The sequence below is a fragment of the Lactuca sativa genome, chromosome 9, assembly GCF_002870075.4.
Source record: "Lactuca sativa cultivar Salinas chromosome 9, Lsat_Salinas_v11, whole genome shotgun sequence".
Taxonomy (NCBI): domain Eukaryota; kingdom Viridiplantae; phylum Streptophyta; class Magnoliopsida; order Asterales; family Asteraceae; genus Lactuca; species Lactuca sativa.
The window spans coordinates 80,034,387-80,057,907 of NC_056631.2; the positions used below are offsets into that span (position 1 = coordinate 80,034,387).

At 31.8% G+C, this 23,521-nt stretch overlaps 2 long non-coding RNA genes and 2 other non-coding genes across 5 annotated transcripts; all 4 read right to left on the reverse strand.

The window, feature by feature from the left end:
• Positions 1-7,146: 7,146 nt before the first annotated feature.
• Positions 7,147-11,712, reverse strand: LOC111902130 (uncharacterized). Of its 2 annotated transcripts, XR_006187598.2 has the most exons (7): positions 10,186-11,712; positions 9,964-10,097; positions 8,986-9,036; positions 8,517-8,638; positions 7,774-7,858; positions 7,550-7,599; positions 7,147-7,412 (listed from the first exon to the last, which is right to left on the reverse strand). It is a non-coding gene; the product is annotated as an uncharacterized LOC111902130 (long non-coding RNA). The 2 variants fall into 2 exon arrangements; XR_002853685.2 differs by lacking the exons at positions 8,517-8,638; positions 8,986-9,036; positions 9,964-10,097; positions 10,186-11,712 and having other exon boundaries at positions 7,774-7,944.
• Positions 11,713-17,612: 5,900 nt separating this feature from the next.
• On the reverse strand, positions 17,613-18,491 carry LOC122196251 (uncharacterized). The gene is made up of 2 exons (XR_006187597.1): positions 18,066-18,491; positions 17,613-17,922 (listed from the first exon to the last, which is right to left on the reverse strand). It is a non-coding gene; the product is annotated as an uncharacterized LOC122196251 (long non-coding RNA).
• Positions 18,062-18,163, reverse strand: LOC111902141 (small nucleolar RNA R30/Z108). Its single transcript, XR_002853687.1, has one exon. It is a non-coding gene; the product is annotated as a small nucleolar RNA R30/Z108 (small nucleolar RNA).
• Positions 18,235-18,338, reverse strand: LOC111902144 (small nucleolar RNA Z107/R87). The gene has a single exon (XR_002853690.1). It is a non-coding gene; the product is annotated as a small nucleolar RNA Z107/R87 (small nucleolar RNA).
• Positions 18,492-23,521: the final 5,030 nt, after the last annotated feature.

Genomic DNA, 23,521 nt, shown 5'->3' on the forward strand with positions numbered 1-23,521 from the left:
AGTTGTGGGCCATGAGTATTCCATCCTAAGGATGATTGGACTCATAGTATGTAGGCATTCCATCCTGTTGGTTGTGGGCCCGAGGTATTCCATCCCTAGGATGATTGGACCCATAGTATGCTGGCATTCCAACCGGATGGTTGAGGCCTGGGGTATTCCAACCCGATGGTTGACTGGACCCATAGTATGTTATTTATTATTATATCTGTATGATTGTGTGTATGGGTATTTTGGGCGAACTCACTAAGATCTCAGGCTTACAGATTCAGTTTATTGTTTCAGGTACATCAGGGGACCACGACAAGGCAAAGGTGTGATCGTACCGCTCCTCACTTTTTATGACTTCGTTTCTGGGAGACTCTAATATAGAATATTTTGAAAAAAATTTGTAATGACTGTTGATTTTTAAATGTTTTAAAAAGTTTAAATTTGGCATGATTTTTATGGGTGTTACAACCAATTTGTATGTCGGGCATACTCACACCCATGCATTATCAGGACTTCAGACATGTACGTGCAACACACCCCAAGGTATGCCTGGTGTACCCTACAGCTAGCCAAAACCTTATTCTAAGGTCTTAATCAGTTATGACCCAATGTCTAATTTTAGATCTAGGCTTACTAAAGTGCATTAAGCCATAAAGTTGCCAACTTTATCCTTTTTCATGTCTTAATGGGGCAGATCTTGGATTAAACCACATTATCTTCTTGAAACCACCTTCAATCCTTGCTTTATTGAATTGTGTCGATCAAGGCTCCATTTTTATGCTCAAAGGGCGATAGAAACACTAGTATCTAACATTATAACCTTTTAGATTAGATCATACTCTCAAGAACTACCTTAAGGACCATTTTATGGTCAAATACGCCCTAAACTACAAACCAACATATGGAGTCATCAAGGTAGAAGCTTTTTACCTCCAATAAGCTAGAAATGATAAGAAACCTCTGGATCCACAAGCCCTTTCTGATCCAAATCATCTTCATAAATCTTCTTCTTCTTCTCTAAGCACAACACACACCCAACACATACACACAAGCTCAAACTGTAGGTAAAATGGATTAGGGTTTCGAGATATGACTCAAGAGGAAAAGGAGGCTAATAAGGTAATGAACTTGAAGGACTTAAGGAGCTTAAATAGGATGCAAACCCTAAAAATAAGTGTTTGCCTCTGGCTTGAGTACACCCTTCATACACATGGGTACGCCTAGCGTACGTAGAGGTCATCTTTGAAATGCACATGCAGAGGGAGTACGCCCAGCGTACTCTCTACTAGTCCTTGATTAACTGAAATAATGTTTATGGTTCATACCTGGCGACTCAGGCATTACACTATCCACTATATCTAATTATTGTTTATCATCCGTTATTGATAAAATATGTTAGGTTTGTAAAGGCAATGATATGTAAAGTTATTTACCATGCTTGTTTGGTGTTCATTTGATTTCTATTATAGTTATGATTTCTAGAACTAATGATCGTATGAAATGTAACACCAAAAGTATTTGATTTATTGGAAGATGTCTGGAATGGGTGTTCGTTGATCACTGTAAAGGCACCTGATAATAACACAAAACAACCAATCTTGTATCGGTCCTCCCATTATTTATAGTTTGAAAATTATCATGTATCTTGATACAAATTAATATGCATATGGACAAAACACGACGAGTTTGTGATTCGTGAATAGGTTTCTTAACTAGTAACCACATTCCACATAATGCTCTCAAAGCCTCCTTTTCTATTAAAAAAATGTAGAAATGTTATTATGTTAAAATCACTTGTTATTTTATCCACTTCAACCATGAAAAACTTGTTGTCATTTCATTCCTTCAACACATATGTGTGTTTTTGACTTATGTTGAATTTGATGAGAATGATAAAATTGTCATTTAGTTGTATTTAAATTTGATTTGATGCATATTTAAAATACTTCTGTACTATCCAAGTAAGTGCTAGCTTTTACTCTTTTAAGTGCAGATTATCATCTGATATGAGATTGTGATTTATGGAGCCTCAAGTCAAGGACAGACCACTACCTAGCTAATGCCAAGAAAAAAAGTAACAGTGAAGATGGATATGGAACTCAAAGTTTTCATTTGAATCACAAAAGAGAAGACCTGATTGTCCATAACATTTGTACCATTAAGAGTGTTAGAGATCATATTAATTCCTTATGAAGATTATGTGATACATGTATAATGTGGAATACTACTATCTTGAAGTTTTTTTGTTCATGAATATTGATATAGTTTTTAATAAAATTTGACCTGTTTTTTTTCTTAAAAAAACACTTTGTATAAACTTTAATATAAGGAAAACAAACACATGGTTCACTAATAGCATCCTACTTTCAATTTTAACCCATAATGGCAGCCAACTTTCATTTATAACCTATAATAGCATCCTAATTTCATTTTTAACCCATAATGGCTTTTTACTTTCAACTTTAACCCGTAATAGCATCCAACTTCCATTTTTAACCTATATTAGCATCCAACTTTCGTTTTTAACCCGCTTTAGGAAAATAAAGTCCCTAATATGGCATCATAATGTAAAATACTTTATAAAATTAGTCCAAAATTGTCCCTTTAGCTTTACTTTAATTTTATAAATTGTCTTTTTTACAGAAACACAAATTGATTCTTTGATGAAAATTATAATATAAAATTTGTTAATAAAGTTACATGTACTCAAATAAAATTTAATATTTAAGGGTTTACAGGTTAAGGTTTATGGCTTGTGACTTACATCGTATGGTTAATTTACTCCATAGCAAAACAACTACGAAATTGATTTTGGTAGAAAATTTACGTATCAACATAACTATGAATTATCATTCATTAGCAAAATTGCTATGGAATTTAATTTCATAACAAAAATCATTAAAAAATATCAATGGACATTTACTCCATAGGAAATCATCTATGGACTTTATTTTCGTAGCTAATATGTGTTGCTAAATAGCAACAAAAAAGCAATCCTAACAAAAATTGTAAAAAATTTTGCAACAGATATGGGCTCCATAATCAAACTTCCACGAGTTTTATTGTCGTTGGAAATTTCCATAGCTAAATAGTTGTAAATTTAAACTCCTTATCAAATTCTATATGGAATATAATTTCATAACAAAATTCCTAACAACGTAGCTATGTTTTTTTTTTCATAGCAATACAAGCAACGAAAATAAAATTCCGTAGCATAATTTCGCAGCTAAATAGTTATGAATGATACTTCCGTAGCAAAGAAAGTATGAAATTTTATCCCATTGAAAAATTTAGTTGCAGATTAACCACGATATTTAGTTTCATAGCAGAATTGCAATGGAAAGTCTTTTCGTAAAAAATTTCGTTCACAATTTGCTACAAATGGTTTTTCCATAGAAATATCGGTAGCAATATACCAACAGATTTCGAGTTAGTAACAGTTTCCATAGCAATTCTAATATTTGCTACGGATAATTAATTCCGTAGAAAATTAGTAGCAAATTAGCTATGAAATGACATTTCATAGCACAATCCGTTGCAGATTAACAACAAAAATACGTTCCATAGCAACCTTTCGTTGCTATTTTGGATTTTTCTTGTAGTTCCCTAGTATTATCGAAATTCATAAGAGAGATAGTGTTTACATAACTTTGATTATTATTGCAAATAATCAATCAATTCCTTTCTTCAAAAGCTCTCGGAATCAAGCACCAGAAAACTTGTGCCTCTGATGGTTCACACACAAACCCTAGCAACTAAGAAACTTGAGGAGAGAGGAGAGGGGATGAAATTTTCGGCTATATTTCTATGGGTATGAGTGGATGAAAATAAGGAGCCAATTGACCCTATTTATAACTTATAGGAAAACCCTAGAAATCCTAATTAGAAATAAAATAATATTATTTCAAATATGGAATTATCTAGTTTCCTAATTATCCATATGGAATAAACTACAAACCCTAAGAAACTCTCAAAAATCTAGCCAACCTAGGATCTATATAGAATTTCTCACTTGTTTAACTATTGAACAATTACAACTTCAGTCCTTGCACTTTTAATTAATCCCAAAATTAATTTCAATTCATTTCAGATTAATTATTAATTAAATAATATTATTTCTAATTAATATATTACTCTCATAACATATTTATAAATCATTAATTTAAATTTATTAATCTTTTAAAAATCAATAAACCAATCTATCTTTCCAAAAGTCATTATAGTCAGCTTCTAGAAGGCAATCCAAAAGGACTTTGCTTTTAATTCAAGTATATACCAATTTAGTTATTGGCTTAGATACCTAATCCAAAAGTTATACCTCCAATTAAGGATTGGGAATGGATTGTATGGGTTGGAATATTAGAGAGATTCATGCCTTATTTTTGAAAAGTATTTACAGATGACAGTTTTCAGTTTACGTGCAACGGATAGCTGAATTTGTTTTGGATTTCTGAGCCCGTTATAAAGAGTTGTATGTAGAGTTCTTTTCCATGATCGAATTTGATGAAAGATACGAAGATGCAAACAATCGTAGGTAGATTTCCTTTCGTCTTGACGGGGAAAACCAGGAGTGTAGAATTGTTGAGTTGTGATATAGGTTAGGGATATATTGAGAGTCGGACGAAATAACAAGAAATTTTACTGCATTCTTGAAAGTCGTGCATTGGGATTTTTCCGTAGGGGTGACACCTCATGATTTCTGGGCAACAATTGCAAATGGTATCTACCATATGGGTATTTTTCAAGAGAGCTCGATTCTTTCCCCGGTTCACCATTTTTTTCACCGCCTCATCATGTTTAGCGTGAATCGAAATAAGGGGGAAACAACGTCCCTGAATGGGATTTGTTTTATTTATGGTGCATTATTACCCCCAGGGTATTTTGCAACATTCCATACGTCGTGGCCTACTTCTTATCTGAGAGAGTCACGAATGGGAGAGAAGGGATGTAACCTCCTAAAACTTATGAGGTATAATTTTCATTTTTAATTCAACCAAAAAATTAATTACCTTTAAGTCGACATTCAATATTCCTTTTCTAAATATTCAAAAGTACTTTGTAAGAAAACAGTTATCCGAGTACAATCCCAATATCATCATAATGCGGAAACATGGGTGGATGCGTTGTGATCAAGTCGGACCCTTTTCTTTCAAACTAGAAGTACCTGAAACATAAAATGGAAAACTATAAGAACGAAGTTTAGTGATTTCCCTAAAATACCACACACTATACATACTAAACATATAATGGGCCCCGCCCGGCATTGGATCCCGTCCAGCATCAGGTCCCGCCCAGCATCGAGCCCCGCTAGGTAAAGAGATATGTTAGTCATCAAGACCTTCTCGGAATACATATAGATATATAAATATATAATCATACAAACAAATGCGATAATCACAAAGACAATTACATACAATATCGTCATTGGGCCCTGTTTGGCATTGTGTCATCCCCGGTAAGCATATCAATACATAACACATTAAATAATCACAAAGATAGATAGCATAAAGAATGATCGTCAGGCCCCGCCCGGCATCGGGCCTTACCCGATAAGCATACAAGCACATACACATGCAAAAGTCACACAGACATCTAACATTCTACATAATAAAAACATGTGTCGGCATTGGTGCCTTCGACCCGCTAAATACAGTGAGGAAACTCACCTTGCACTGTTGAATCTCACAAGAAAGTCTCTGGCTGATGAACCGCTAAAATCTTTGAGCTATCAATCACAAAGTAACTTTCAATTAATAGTTGAGTTCCGATTCACACTAAGAGTACATACTAAGGTAAAAGACCTTTTTACCCTTTCCCTATCTTGGCCCAAGGCCAAAGCCTAATCCAATTGACCAAAAGCCCAATTTCCAAAATGATTATCCAAAGCCCAATTATGGACAAACGGATCGGGTGTCTTGTTTTCTATATGCCTCTCATTTATATTTTTATTTGTGTTTACTTCTTCTTTGGCTTTTTACCTAGTATTTTTTAACTAGAAATTAGATTATAATCCGCGTAAAACGCATGGAACATATAAAAAAACAATGAAATGTCTGAACATTTATAATCATCTCGACTTTTGTGAAGCTTTGATTCTTTTTTTTCTGCCACCATAACAATTTAGATTTCTTTCCTTGCCTCATTCTACATATAAACATAAGGTGAAAACTTACTGCACATATGCCTCATTCTACATATAAACATAAGGTGAAAACTTATTGCACATATAGTTAAAAAAGAACAATATAAATATTCAGGGGAATTGTTGTCACATATAGTGAAAAAATAACTATATATATATATATATATATATATATATATATATATATATATATATATATATATATATATATATATATATATATAAAGGGAAATTGTTGTAATAACCACCTGGATTATCATCAAGATCATTTTTATCGTCATCAAAACTTAGAACCTTAGCAGATGCTGCAACTGAAATGGGTTGAACAATCTTAGTGGATGATTACAATTCACCTATGTTTATGATAGTATATGAAGATTTTACCCATTAACACCTAAGAAAGTCTGACCTACATATGGGTTGTAGCCATGCATAGAGTAGAGAAGTGAACCATTATTATCCATGAATGAGGCCCCATTGGAATTTTGATAGAAAGAACCATCATAATCGTTTCATGTAAAAGAAAAATATAAGCTAATTTAATCTCAAATAAATTATAAAAGTACACAATACAGAAGACATGACAAGCCAATACAGGTTGTACTATATTGTAATACATTTGACTGAGACCGATGTTGAATGAGAAAAAAAAATTGTAATTTTTTCTCCAACCAAAAAGGTAGGGCAGGGACTTGCTCTCTACCTTTTGTTTACGAAAAAATATATGAATGTCATCATCACTTTCATTATCGAAAAAAAGCCCATAAAGCCAAATATGATGATGATGATGATCACATAGCAAAATGTAGGAGGATAATATTCACTTTGATCCGTAACTCCCTTATTGACAAGGCCACCAATGCCGATGAAACTACATTTTGTATTCTCTTAATATAATAAGAACATATCTAATAGCTGAAAAAATGAGCCAACTACATACAAACCATTTCATAACCCCGAAAAAACATTTAAAGCACCCAAGAACAAAAAATTATATCAAATATTCAAGTGTCATATTTTCAGAGAATTCAACCCTTTATGCTAAAATTATGATGATAAACTTGAAAAGTTAAAAAATTTAACTAGTTACAAATTCAAGAAAATGTTCAAAAGAACATAAGCTCCAAAAAAAGAATCTAAATTCAACAATTTTGACCACCTAAAATTTTACCAACATAGATTTATTTGTCATACACCTAAAACAGCACCAGAAAAACTATATGATTGTTAATCTTTTTGTCTCCAGGCATTATCGATCTTCAATTAATCGTGATTATATCACCTGCAACAAGGGTCGAGGATAGATAGGATATTGTATACTTTGGCTATTTGTGTTCATCTATTAAATGAAATTTATAAGATTCTTATAAAAACATAACATTGAAGATTTCAAAAAAGAGTTCATGATCTCCAGGTTACCTTATTTGAATGCGTTCTTCTAGAACTCCTCTAAAACACTCGTGTTCAACCTGCGGAAGGAGTTACTAGTCCATGAAAATGCATCGAAACTATACAAAGCAAGTACCAAGATACATATTACAGACTGAAAATAAAAAAAAAATGTTCAAACCTTGAATTAATTAGGGTTTCTTATAAATTAAATTGAAGGAAAACCAAGGAGGAAATCAAGAAAGGAAACAAACCTATATGGATTGATTCTTTCATATGATAAAGTTGAATCGTAGCATACAAGGTTTCGATTTCTTATTTCCTCCATTTTCTTCTCTCCTACAAAAATCACACCATAGGTTAGATAATTTATGTGAAGGAAGGAGGGAGGGAGGAAAGGGGTACGGAAAATGAAGGGTAGCGTAGAGTATTATTTTCATTTATTAGGTGAAATTTAATTTTGTTATTAATAAATTTACTAACTTTAAACATAATAGTGGGTATATCGTGATTCGTGACAGGCACAAGTTAGCATAAAAGTACATAGATAATTCAAGGTATAGCCCAAGAGTGGGGTAAATGTAAAAAATAGCAATGTACTTTAATTTTATTGTCTAAATAGCATCTTGCCTAAATTTATGCTTCCATTTTTTATAGTTTTATTTTAATGTTTAATATAACAATTTACTTTCATTTTAAGTGTAGGATAGAATCTTATTTTCGTTTCATTATATAAAATTATTATTTTAGAAAGTTTGATGTTATTTTCAGAAAGTGGATTTTTAATTGATATCAAATAGAAGTCCACAATTCAGAACATAAGTTGCTATTTTGGGAAAATGGGATGCTATTTTATGAATACTTTAAGAAATGACAAGCCAAATACTATATTCACACGCCTAAACATGTTCCATTCCCAAAACTAAATCTTTCAAAACAAACAACATACAATCGAAAGGGTATTGTCGTTACTTGAGTTACAAACAAATTTACTTACTAGATTCTTGAACACCAGAAGCATAGTAGTCTACACCTTCTTTGGTAACTTCTCTTTTGCAATAGCTTGATACTAAGTGACATTGATGACCTCCATTTTTCTTCTCTATTTGGGTGGCTCCCCTACAATATATTGGTTAAAAAAATTAAATTCATTTTTATACTTCAATGTATATATTTAAACATAATAAAAGTGGAACATGAGGTGGACTCAAGGACAATATCCACTTGTCACTGCCTTTGGTTGCAGCTCACCGCCTTGACCCTTTTTACTCAAATTTTCAAAATTCCTTTTTGCTACTTTTTGTATAGACCTCGCCTCAATTTACAAAAAATGAAAAAAAAATCAATCTAAATATAGTTCCAAATTATAGATCTCATATCACCTATGCATCTATATGAGCTTACCAAGATTAAAAATTTTAATGTGTTTCATATAAATGGAAGTTACATTTGTTTATAAATTTTACCTCCATGAATGAAGTTACATTAGATTAACCCATGAGAAAGCACTGGTTAACCTGTTAAGAAATTTGGTTTTAGCATAGCATGAAATTTCTACAATTACAATAAAGTATTGTAAGTGTATTCAAAAGAAACTGATAGAACATGAACTGATAGGATCTTCTGGTGTATTGTCACACACATACATGGGATTAACTAATTTAATCTACACAGACTGACCTAACGGGTTAATCTAAAAAAATTGACTTAATATGTTAATATCCTAAACCTTTACATATCTGCCCTTTTTCCTTTTCCCCCCAGTTGATGAATTTTATGAAATTAAAATGGTAATTTACTTTCCTTCAGACAAAAACATATTCAATAATTGTTTCAGAAAATGTAATTAGAAGAGGGTATGTATTCTACCAAAGGAATTGTAGTAATCACAACATGGCATACGTTTGGTTGGCATAAAATGATATAAAATTCATTAAATTAAGCAACTTTGAAAATTGTAGTATTATTTTAATATATTTGTTTATTCTAAATAGAAATTTCTAATCTTTTTTTATATGTCAATGAGGGCATTATGGTCTTTTAATAAAAAAAGAAAGAAAACAGAATTTCTTCCACAGTCTCTTAGGACTGGTGAAACCCATCACACATAAAATGTGAAGGATTATGTGTGAATTGAATATCATCCATTTGAGATTCTTGAATTCCAAATCCCATCGGAATCTACAAATAAAATACACTAACCCTTCGGGAAATGGAAGAAAAAAGTAAATGAGAAAAAATATATTAGAAAAGTTAGGATTTGAAGACTTTCTCCCATTAAGTCGTTTTATGTGTGTTAGGTCAAAAAAAAAAAAAGTCAGATATATAGATTTATGAATCATGTGCAATCAATCATGTAAAAAATCTAACCTTACATGGAATATCCATTGGCACCAAATAGGGAAAGCAAACCATAATAATATGGACCAAGTTTGTCAACTTACATTGCTTTTGGGTTAGAGATATCCAAAAAGTCCTTTGTGTGTGGTTGTAAGTTTACATATATACCGTTTTGGAGGGTCACACTTTTACACTTTTACTCGTACAATATCTCTTGTAATATCAGACTTTACATCATCTACATGGAAAATCAAAGGTATAATCAATCTCCAACAGTTAGAAAAGGAAAAAAAAGAAACCAAAAGTATAATCAATTTGCAAAATACCTAATGCATATAAATCATGCCTTTTTCTGTAATGAATTACACCGCCCCATAATGTGAAATCATCTCAGTAGTAGCATTCCATAAGTCAAAACACATTGGATAATCAATATCAGGGGTCAAAGAAGACATTATAACTAGAATAGAAACAAATAAATGTTAGTGATTAAAAAGGAAACTTAAAGGTGAAAACATACAAATCATAATAGAATACAAATAATCAATTACTACTTACATTTATCACCATTTTCTTATTGTGGCTACAAAAGCAAAAAAGAATTGTAGAAATAGAATAATAGTATAATTCAAACATGTGTCAAGGTAGAGTAAATAATTATATATGAATACCAATAAAAGATTTAACCTTTAACGTAAATTACAAGGAAATCATAAACGTAGTTACTTTACTCGAAGACCTCAACATAATAGATGACCAATCTTTAAAGTGTAACAACTTTCCTAAGTTCTACAGTAAATTGGAATTTGAAAAATCAAAAGACTCATCATTGTTGACTATGAGTAATGATTTAAATGGGGATCTTCACATTTCTACAAATACGTCGCGTGCACATATGAAAAATGGTAAGGTAATTGATCTTTTGCAAATGAAATTGATTAAATGCAAATTAACTTAGCTACGATTTAGGGTAGATCAGGCATGTTATTGAATGTAACACCATTCCAAGGATAACAAGGAAAATTACCTCAGCAAGGCAGCTACACCTGACCAAAATATGAGAAAATGTATGCGAGTATGATGGAGTGACGGTTACTGCCTAGGATTAACCTATAAGGCAAAGTACGAGGATACGACAAAAAGTATTCGACAAAAGGAGAAAGATTGAATGAGATGATAAATTTAATTACAATAAAAGTAAAACCATTAAAGTTATATACTATTACCTTCTTCTCCCCTTTTCATATGCCCTAAAAGATTGCCCAGTCTCCTTAAATTCAATAAAAAAACATTAAATTCCAAATCTTAAAGCAAATGAAAGAAAGGGCATCAAATGTAGATGCAGAGGAACCATCACCAAATCGATTTGACAAAAGTGAAACCCTAAAACTGAAAACCCAATTGAGTTTGTTACTTAGACTAAGAGTCAGTTGGTTGCTATAACTTCAAATTTATTAAACAAAACTTGCAATAGAATGAGCAAGCACTGGAATAACATAGTAGTAGCAGCGGAAGCATAAATCAAAGGGTTTGTCATTTGTGTTCTTTCTTGAAGTTATGGATTGAGAGAAAAAATTAAAGACGAGGCACTTAAACGATTGTGTAGCCATTTAAAATAAGGAAATCCATAATTCCATATCATTTTCCTGATTTTATGCAAGCACAAAGTTGTCTATCCTTAAGTGACTTAAGGGGAGGAGTCCGATTTTGTTTTAATTGATTTTTTCTCATCTTCCACAGTGAATGCACAAGGAGAGAGCCAAGTGAGGCAGATCCTTCTTCCCACCGTACGTGTACACCATGTTTGAATAAACTCCCTTCAAGTTTCGTTTCCTGTTATTTGGAAACGGTTAACCCTGGAATAAGTGCTTATGATATTGGTTTACTTGAATACCGATTAAGGCAATCTTATAATAATCGAAGACCATATCAATAATGATTATTTGTTTTAATTGTTATCGGCTTTTGGTCCTAACGTTCATCTCTACATTGTGAGGGTGTAAGTGAATTATTCCATACCCCTTTTCATTTGTTGGTCTCCACAACCAATAATTTGTAACAAAAATTCCATATTTCTTTTTTTACATTTATATTTACGTTTTCTTTCACGTTTAACATATTTATGTAGATGTTGTGAGAAATATTTCTATTTTACATTATGTTTTTCCAAAATTAAATATTAGAAAGAAAAATATGATTGATATTGTTAAATAATTTTTTTAATATATAATGATGAGAAAATGATGCAATCTTGTTATACTAGTTAGATCACAATTTTTATGGTTTTTAATGTTAAAAAATTATGTGAAATGTTTGAGAAAATAAAAGTATTGTGATTATACTTGTTTTTGTATTTGACATTGGTGAAATGTATTCCAAAATTCAAAACTAATGCTACGTTTGGCGTACTAGCTGAAAAGCTAACTATTAGCTGAAAAGCTGACTAACAGCTGAAAAGCTAGTTGTTAAATAAAAAGATAGCTGATAAAAATTGATGTTTGATAAAATTAGCTGAAAGCTATAAAATCACATAAACAAACATTTAAGAAAATGTGTTTCTATAATTTATTAACAGGTATATTTTAAAAATAAAAATAAAAACTACTAAGGCTATGTTTGGCATACAAGCTAAAAAGCTAGTTGTTAGCTGAAAAGCTAGTTGTTAGCTGAAAAGTAGCTGATATGTGAAAATCTAGCTGTTAAATAAAAAGTTAGCTGATAAAAAATGATGTTTGGTAAAACTAATTGAAAATCTAGCTGAAAAATATGAAATGACATAAAATGACATTTAAAATAATCTGTTTTTATAATTAATTAAGGGGTATATTTGAAAATTTTTTAAAAAGCTCCTAAAAAGCTAGTCTAAGTAGTTTCTTAAAAAGTTAGCGTATAAACTAGCTTATAAGCTACTTTTTGGCTTGCCAAACATGACAACTTAAAAAAACTCGAAAAATAAGTTAGTTTTTCAGTTAGCTGTGGCGCTACAAACACAGCCCAAAAAGCTAATCGAAGTGGGTTTTTAAAAAGTTAGCTTATTAACTACTTTTTGGCTTGTCAAACACAACATAAAAAAAATAATAAATAAATAAACTTAGAAAAATAAACTAGCTTATCAGTTAACAGTGACGTGTCAAACACAACCTAAATATTTATATATCTAGATACATGATCTATTATATATAGTATTAAAATATGTACCGACTTGTGAAGAGTATTCGTTCCAAGCCGGTTGGGGTTAATTAAAATAGTATTAAAATATTGTTCCAGTTATTTGGAAACGGTTAACCCTAGAACTTATGGTGAAACACTTCTAATTAAATTTAATTACTTAAAAGCTAAATAACCTGGACTCTTTTTTAATTGGTACGTACAATGGCTAAAGAAATTTATAACACATTTTTATTAAAAGTTTTCTTTTGATTAAAAAATGTCGTCTTTTGAGCTAAAATAAAAAAGAACTTATTTTTGAATAAATTTTGAAGCTTAAAACCTAAACTTTTAGCAACTACAAATTTACAAATTTTACATAATTTTGGAAGCTAATATTCTAGCATTTTGTCAACTAAAAAAATGGTTTTATCTAAGTTTTGGCAGCTTAAAATGACAGATCTTTGCTACATGTTAGAAATATAAAACACAACAAACTCAAATTACAATAAAAAAATAAACGATATACATATAGGGCTGGCAATTCTCGACACGACACGCGACACGACCCGCGACACGACACAAAATAAATGGGTTTGGGTTGAGTTTTTCAACCCGCCAACCCGTTAACCCGTCAACCCGCCAACTCATTTATTAAACGGGTCATATATGGGTTTCTCAAAAATAAACGGGTTGACCCGCCAACCCGTTTATATTCTTAATAAAAAAATTATTATATTTTTAAATGTATTTATATATCAGGTATTAATATTTAATAAGTATTATATAATATATATACCATTTATTCATAGACCATTTGATTGTTTTGACATTATTACTCGTGGTGGATGGTCTAAGGTCATAAGTCGTAACCTATAAGGCTAAGTCTGTAACATTTTCTATGAATGTTTTTAATTTTCATTTGGATGTTTATGACTTAAATATCTAAAATTTGGACCCACGAACCCGCCAACTTGTGAAACCGTATAAATAAATGGGTTGGTGGGTCATATATGGGTTTATGTTCCAAACCCGCCAACCCGTGACCTGTATATTTAAATGGGTCGTGTTTGGGTTGGTATACTTTGACCCGCCAACCAGCAACACGCCAACCCGAACACGACAAGATTGTCAGGCCTATATACATAGCCTTGGATCCAGTATGGTAGCCATCTTCCACAACCGTTTCAAATGATAAACTTATCACCTTTTGCCACAAAATTACTTATTTAAGTTTTTTTTAGAACAAGTAAAACAACTCTAGCAAGAGGCTACAATGAGGAACTACCAAATACACCAACCTATTGAAACTAAATCGGTTAAAAAATCATGTTTATAGCCTTTCAAATCAACAAAAGAGAAGAGTAAAAGTTAACCTTAAAAGATTTTGTTTTGAATATGGTCATGCAGCATAAGAAGAAGCCGACCTAACCCAATTGAAATTCAGATCAACTTCCACACTAACTAGATCTCTAATAACATTTCTAAACTTCCCTAAATCACGAATCCACTTCCAAAGATCTCGGTTGCATTTGCAAAGTGAAAACACATGATCAAAACCACGTACTCAGCTCTGGGTTCGAGCGGCATTTCACCCCTAACCACAACTCTTCCGCTGATTTTTCAACATCAGTCGGTTCAGACCTCCACTTAGTTTCACCCAAGCTTCATCCTTCCAAATAACCAATTCAGGTTTGGTTATGTATTAATTGGTTTGATTTGGTTGTTTTCCGAATAACATATACAAGAAGATAATATAACCGAAAAGATCCAAATAAAATGTAATAGAATTCTATAACCGAAATAAAATTTACAATATCGTTATACATATTGTATTTTATATGACTTTTGCATCTTATGATTTCATAACAAATCCTTTAGAGAAACAAATTTGTTAATAAAAAATAATGCAAGGTATAGAAAATTGTTACAAATATGCAAAAAAAAAATGTTAGTATTTATATAGTAAAAATGTAAACATAAATTAACTATTCATGAAATGTAAAAACATAAAATCCAAACAACCAAAAATACAATTGAATATAGGTCATTTAGTGTAACAAGAAAAATATAATTAAAAAGTAAATTTTCATTACAAGACAGGATTTTAGAACCAAATGCTTATTTAGATAACCCAGACAAAATAACTCGAAAACAAAATAAACTCATTATAAATACCAAAAAACCGAATCAATTTGTTTGTTTGGGCTTAATTCTGTTCGGTTCGGGTTTTCATGTATAATCATCATCAAATCAAATAATTAGAAAACAGATAAAGATTGTTTTAAAGTTGAATGTTAATTCCCGAACTATACTCAACTATACATACCCCTCTGACACGAAAATAATCAAACAATTAGGGTCCTCATACAACGATACATAAAACAATTTGGATGTAAACCCCACAAATCATGAGATGGGCCACAAAGCAAGCGTTAAAAATATATCTAATTTTGAATAATTTCAATCAATTACGTTATTCCTGTCTATTTCTTCTTTCTACATTTTTATAAAATCAGATCTAGCAATGTTTATTTATATCGGCTTAAATAATAGTTGAAGTTACCGTAAAATATCTCAAATGTTATTAAGAGTGTTATCATGCTTATCATAACGAATATTCGAAAATCACCGGTTTATTATTTTTCTTATTTAAAATTGGCATTGCCAATTAAGGAAGGCTAACTGCTGTTTCTATTTCTACTTTACTAAGCAATATACTAAGAAAAGAAAAGACTTCTAAAGTGACTGATTAGTACACAACAAAATTACTCCTTACACGACAATTTATGGTTTAATTTGTTGTATTGTACACTCTATTAAGCATAAAATGTTATGTACAAATAAGACTATTTTGTACAAATCATTTCCACTTTCTAAAATACTTTTAGAAAAATAAAATCAACTTCGGTTCTTTTAAGGTGTTTTGCGCTTTTCTTAACTGTCTTTATTAAGTTTATATTAGAAACTATTTGTTACAGATTTGATAAAACAAAATACATAATATAAAATTTTAAATAAAATTTTATTTAAATATGATATTAAAAAAACATATTAAATACTATATTAAATAGTATATGAGTAGGAATATTATAATTTATTGGCTATTTAATTGAGATGCAACTATAAAATGCTATATAAAAAAGAGAAAATAACAAATAAAAAAACATTTATTCAAAACTACCAAAAGAAAATGACATGAAAAATTAAATACCATTCTACAATAAAATTAAATGAGAAATTATATACAATTCTATAATTTACTTCTACTTATCTTCCTCCCATATCATATCAAATATTGACATGTCACATATATTAAAATATTTAATGAAATTAATTTAAATTTATTGACACATTTAATGAAATTAATTTAAAAATTGTCCGTTTAATTAATATAAGTAAAAAAATAAAAGGAATAAAATTTAAGAGAATTTTAATTACTTTCGTAATGTATATGACTATTTGTAATTTACATACATACATACATATACATATATATATATATATATATATATAGACACATCGACAATAAGCTGCTGTTGGAAATACCAAGATCTAAGATGTACAGAAATATTTGTAATTTACATACATATATATAGACACGCACATCGACAATAAGCTGCTGTTGGGCAAATATATAAGATCAACTTCAGCAACTTGTGGTAGAAATTTTGAATTGATTTTATTAGATAGGTCACAAAGCATGATTACAAACTAGGCATTTATTAAATACAACATATTTGACAGACTAAAGAAAATACATATTTGCTAGATCTAACTTTTGAAATTGTACGAAGATAAAAGGTCATAATCACTGCATTACTTTTGCATATTCAACGTAAGATAGTAACAAAATATGCTACAGGTAGATGCTTTATAGATATTGGAATTGTATGAGTAACCAATATATAAAAAAATGCCTTTTAACATATAAATTTTAAACAGTCAGTAAAATTTTAAATAATATTCGAAAAAATATTACAACGATTGTAAAATAAAATTGAAATTCTACTTTGTTTTTACAAGTGTAAGAGTTTAGTGGATGAAAATGAATAGGCTTCTTCAATGAACCAATGAGATAAACTGAGTCTTTTAAAATGTAAACAGAAAATTGTTTGAAAAAACAATTTAAAATAACACGTTATATCAATATAAACGTTAGTTGAACTCTCAACTCCTTATACCGCTACCTTATCGAAGGTGATCCAAACCATCAATTTAAACAGAGAAACGCGGTTAAGACAGAATTATGGATGCTCGAATCAGTAACCACAAGTAGATTCTCAACCGCGATTTCTCTGTTTAAATAAATGATACGAACCAATTGCAAATATCTTGCGAACACAGATTATCAATCGAAGTGGGTGTTGAATTATAATCTATAACAAACCCTTAGAATTTTTTTAATTAAATTATTGGCGAAGGCAAGTCAGAATATCAATAAGCTTTAATGGTAATAATCATCGAGCAATTACTGCTTTCCCAAAAAAAGTTTCTCCTCATTCTTGCAATTACCAAAAAACAATCAACATTATTTTATTCAAAACGAAATTTTAATCTGAATAAGTAAACAAATGAATAAACAGAACACATAAAAGTAAAAACAATGATGTTTCCCATAAGAAAAAACCGAAGCTTTCATCAAAAATCCAAACCCCTTAAGAATCTGAAACACCAAAACGATAATAAATCATCGTAAAAGAGTTTCAAAAAATTAAGCACGTTATAGATTTAAATAACAATGAATTCGCTTCGAATTAATTTTATTCTTCTAGGATAAAAGATTCTCGAAAGGAAAACCCTAAAGAGAAACCTTGAAATTGATACATACATATACATGTACGCATCAGATTTGATATAGCGTAGCTATGACTCAAAACGCTTCCATTTAGCTAATTGGAAGGCGATCTTAAGGGCTGCGCATCAACAAATAGATCAAAACATAACCTAATTTTAACAAATCAATCTTTAAAACAACGAAATGTTTCAATAATATTATTACGAAGTTGATTATGAAATAGACGTGATTTAAATATATTAAATCGGCGAAAGAGTTTACTCAGAAGGCATGAAGTTTAATTTGGTTCGATTCTGCCAGCAGAGTTTCCTCAACTAAGAAATCAGAAGAGGGAGCTTTGAATCCTCATCGTAACATCTTTCATTTGCCAAAACAAATCAAGAAATTCAAAACAGAATTAAAAAATAGAAAATTTTAAATGTAAAAGAAAGATCGCTCAGTTCAGCGGGATTATCGACACGCAAACAAATCTCGAAAGAGAGATGCCTGCATTCCGGTCTGTTGAGCTTGAATTTCCGAGTCATCACCGCGATCTTTCAATCAATAATTTTCAAGAATCAAAACAAAAACAAAGAAGCAGTGGAAAGCTAGAACATAAAAAGGAAAAAAGATAGAAGCGGCGATCTATTGAGAGAATGGAGGTTGGATGTGTGTATATAGGCTATGAAATTAGGGTTTATAAGACTGTTGCTGGGCTTATTTTGTAGACTGACGGGTCGGGTGTGTTGTTTTCTATATACCTCTCACTTTTATTTTTATTTGTGTTTACTCTTCTTTTACTTTTTACCTATTATTATTTAACTAGAAATTAGGGTTTATAAAACTAACTAGGTTACAACAACGTGGAAACCACGGGTAAATAAATATTGATAATTAAAGATAGTAATGAAAAGTTAAATATTTATAAAATTTTATTAAATTAATAAGATATAATTTTTGTTTAGACTTTTATATAGTATATTTTTAAGCCGAAACTGTTATAAAGCAAAATTTCTTCGATCTCAAATAAAATTAGGTTCTTAAGATGATTTCCGTTGAGTGATAAAAATTCGTTACTTTTCACATTACAATATCCTCATAAAATAATTTTGAAAATAAATATTATAATTGGATAAATTTTCTAAGTACAATTAATAATACATTTGCAAACATTTATTTTTTTAGAAACTTAGATGTTTTGTCCATAACCATATAATTGTTTACTTAAACTAATTTGCCAATGTGTTTTAAAATATGAGCAACTTTTTTTATATCTAGATTTATGATAAAATTATTATGTTGTATAATAAGATATATAATTATAAAAATTGAAAAACAAAAGAAGAACACCAACAATCAATAATGGAGATAACATTATTTTATTTAAAATTTAAAGCAAGGTAATGCAATAATAATACATGAACAATAGAGCATCCCATGTAATGTGTTAATTTTTGGCATAGCGTGTAACAAATAGTTATATTAAGATTATAGAAAATTTGCATTATTAACAGGTAGTTGAATTAAAATTATAAAGACATCCATTAAAAAATTAAATTTTCTTATTGTTTTACCATTCCAAGCTCGTAAAAATTGACAATGCAACCAAGACAAAAGGTTATTGTTGTGGGAACATTTATGTATTTCCTTCTCAATGAGATTTTCCATGAACTTGCCAAAAGTAACATCAAGCCAGAGAATTCCACCAGATGAGAGATGACCATCAAACGACTTGCCAACAAGCTTAAACTGTTTCTATAGTTATAGTTAAAATAAAATTAAGAACCGAAAAATATTCCATTAAATGAATTATAAAAAAAAAGTCAAACAAATCTTTGTCGTGACAAATAACTTGTTTCCATCAGCCATATTGCAAAGGTACTACACTCCAAGATTAGTCATATTTTTTTGGGTTTAGATTATTTTTGGTCACTTAACTTTTGGTTTTGTGCTTATTTGGTCACTTAATTATTTTTATGTTTTAAAAGGTCATCAAATTTTTAACTTTGTGCTAATTTAGTCACTTAACTTTTGGTTTGGTCACATTTAGTCACTTAACTTTTAGATTTGTGCTCATTTGGTCACCTAACTTTTAAAATTTTGCTCATTTAGTCACCAAACTTTTAAAGAAATTTAAAAGTTTAGTGACTAAATGAGCACAATTTTAAAAGTTAGGTGACTAAATGTGACCAAACTAAAAGTTAAGTGACTAATTGAGCACAAAGGCAAAAGTTTGATAACCATTCAAAACTTAAAAAGAGTTAAGTTACCAAATGAGCACAAAACCAAAAGTTAAGTGACCAAAAATGACCTAAACCCTATTTCTTTTTCTTCCAATGTCATTATCTTTTCATTCTACAAACTAATTAATAAAATCCAAATTTTATAAAAAAAAACAGAAAATGTGAATTAACAAAAGCTTTATACAATTTGAAAAAAATACTCACCAAACCAGGAATCATTTTATTTATTGAATCCAAATCATACCCTATCTGGGAAACACCACCACGAACATTAGTCACTTGTTTTACAAATTTAACAAATCAGTTATATTTATATTGTATAGAAACATGTAATATCTGTGTCTAAAAACCTCTACATAATATTGCATCAAAAATGACATTAAAAAGACAAAATTATGTTTCATATTAATATATTTCCATGTAAAGTTATAATGTCCCAAGAGAATGACAATATCTTGGATCGTTATTCTGTTGCGAAGCTTCCACCTGAAAACCATACCATGCCCTATGGTTTTGTATTAATATAATGAAAGCATGATGTGATTGTTATTTGTTACATTTAACAGATAAATGAAAGTAAATGCTTTTTAGCCTCTTTGATGAGTTCCTTTATTAGCTAATTATTTGCTTATATTCATTTGATAGTAAACAATAAAAGCAAACCCAAGTTTCCATTTCCATGTAAATGCATTGAAATTGCAACCTTTAAAAATGTAGAGATCAAACTAAAGAGTATTGAGAATATGAGATGTAATATGAAGAACCATACAACACCCAACAAATACATAACACAATATTTCTTAATCCAACATATTTTCCTTAAAGAGATTCACACCTCTCTATAGAATTCACATGTTTCTTCAAATGGCCACTCATAAATCATTGCAAGAATGCCCACCATGTCATGAAGATAAAAGAAATTCATGTCATGAAGATAAAAGAAATTGCAGTTGGGGGCTTGCTTTAACCTGTTATGTCAAAATAAAATGTCCCCAATAAGAAAAATATTGCAAACCTAGGTATTATGCGAATGTCAACAAAATATGTAACATCCCAAAATATCAAGAGTAGAGTTGAAGGGCTAAAAGAGTAATTTGGGAAAAAGTGACTCGGCGAGTCCATGGATGGACTCGGCGAGTAGAGTCGCGATTTGGTCGCGTGTTAAGTAGCCGACTCGGCGAGTCAATGTGGTGGACTCGGCGAGTAGGCGCTGAGTGGAGAAAACCCTAATTCTCGGGGTTGAGCCCTATATAAAGAACATTATGTTTCCTTCACAGCCTCTTTATCATCCCTTGAGTTCCAGAAGCCGTGATTTCGTGAGGAAACACCATTGTTGAGTGGATTGGAGCTTGGAGAAGTTTTTGTTGAAGAAAGTTTGGGAGTTTGAAGGTGTGGAGCAAGGGGCTTTGCTTGGATTCGAGTTTCCTTGCAGATTGGGGCGTTCTTTTGAGGTAATATCTCGTTCTTAGGCTGTTGTTATCTTGTTTCTTCATTTTGGGGTTTGAGGGAAGCTTATCTTGGGTTATATTGGAGTCTAGAGGTTAGATCTGAGGTTGCTACCTCAGATCTGGAATGGAGAAGAGTTGGGATGCAGGAAAGTCCCTGTATTGAGTGTTGGATGAAGCTATCTTGTCCCAAACCTTAGCCCTAATGTGCAAAATGCATAGATCTCTTTGGATTCGCGTAAAGTTTGCCACTTTACGTGATGGATGAGTTGTAGGAGGCTAGATCTATGTTTTGGATCAATTGCATGGTATGGAATGCTTCTGTATGGATTCAGACCGGTGGTACTCGGCGAGTCACATGGGTGGACTCGACGAGTTGCTTGAAGATGAGTTGGGACTCGACGAGTTGGAAGAACAACTCGGCGAGTTGGATGAAGATGGCCTGGAACTCGGCGAGTTGTATGAACAACTCGGCGAGTAGGTTGAAGATAGCCTTAGACTCGGCGAGTCTGTTCTTGGACTCGGCGAGTCTTGTCGAAGAGTCCCAATATTTTCTGGTTGAGTCGAGAATCGGCGAGTCAAGGGATGACCCGGTGAGTTGTGTGCGAGTGGACTCAGAGTTGTGGGACTCGGCGAGTCTCGGGGTGACTCGGCGAGTTGAGTCGCGGATTGAGTGAGGTTCTGAGTATGGGAACTCGGCGAGTCATAGGGTTGACTCGGCGAGTAGGGTCAGTCAGGGGTTGACTTTGACCTTGTCCTTGACCAAGAGTTGACCGTTGACTTTAGAGTTTGGTCAGCGATGTGGCCTTTGGGCCAAGTGAGGGGTAAAATAGTCTTTTACCCTTAAGAGGGTGCCATGAGAGGGTTGATTCTAGTCTCGAGAGTTTTAGTCATGAGAGTATTTGCCTTACGTGTTAGGCGGTGGCGAGTTCGAGATTCAAGTGTGGAGATATCTGCTTTCTGCTTGCCAGGTGAGTCTTCTCACTATACTTTACCTTGAGTAGGTAATCAGAGCTATGTGTTAGTGTGTGTATATTATGTGTATGCTATGTGTTGTACTGCATTATTTCTATGTGATTTATGCTGTGCATGTTTGCAGAGTTGGAACCGAAGGGTTCCTAGAGTTGGAACCGGAAGGTTCACAGAGTTAGAACCTGAGGGTTCACAGAGTTTGGGTGCACGGACCCATAGAGTTATGGCCTCGAGTGGCTTATATGTGTTATGTGTGTGGTATTTTGGGGAACTCACTAAGCTTCGTGCTTACAGTGTTTTGTGTTATGTTTGTTTTTCAGGTTTCTTTCAGTATCACGGGACGGCACCGGCTTGATTGTACACACCAGAGAAAGAGTCATGTTTTGGAGGATCCTAGTTTTCTATGCAAGTGGAAATGGAGTTATGTTTTGTAATTCGATTATAAATGAGATTTTAAACAAGTGTTTCTAAGAATTAAACGATTATTTTAAATGAAAAATTGTTTTGAAATTTACGGTGTTACAAGTTGGTATCAGAGCCTTGGTTTGAGGGATTCGGATGCGCCTTCGGGTAATTCTGGACTCAAACTGAGGAAGAAGTGAGAAAGGTTTTCAAAGAAATAATTTTCTAAAGCGAATAAGAGTTCAAAGAGAAAACGAGAAAGAGCAGTGTGTACAATCAGCCAGAGCCCGAACGGTGATTTCCGAAAATACCCTTACTTTTGTGTTATGAGATATTTATGATGCACTTTATGAGATATTATTGCATGCTAGAGACAGGCTAGGTATTCCATATATTAGGACTAGAGTGGCCTGATTTGTGATGCCTTAGCCTAGGAATTTCTGTGATATGCGATGTGCTTTTGAGTATGTGATGAGTGAGGATATTTGATTGGAATCCTTTAAGGGATTTGAGTAGAGGAGTAATCTAGGGGAGATACCAAGATGAGTACTGTGGTACTTGGAGAAAGATTAGTTAGAGCCCGCGAGGGGAAGAGTTGCAGAGTTCGGTGGTACTTCCGAGGAGGAGCAGAGCAAGCGGAGTTATCACCCAGAGTGAGTCATATATATTCTTCGAT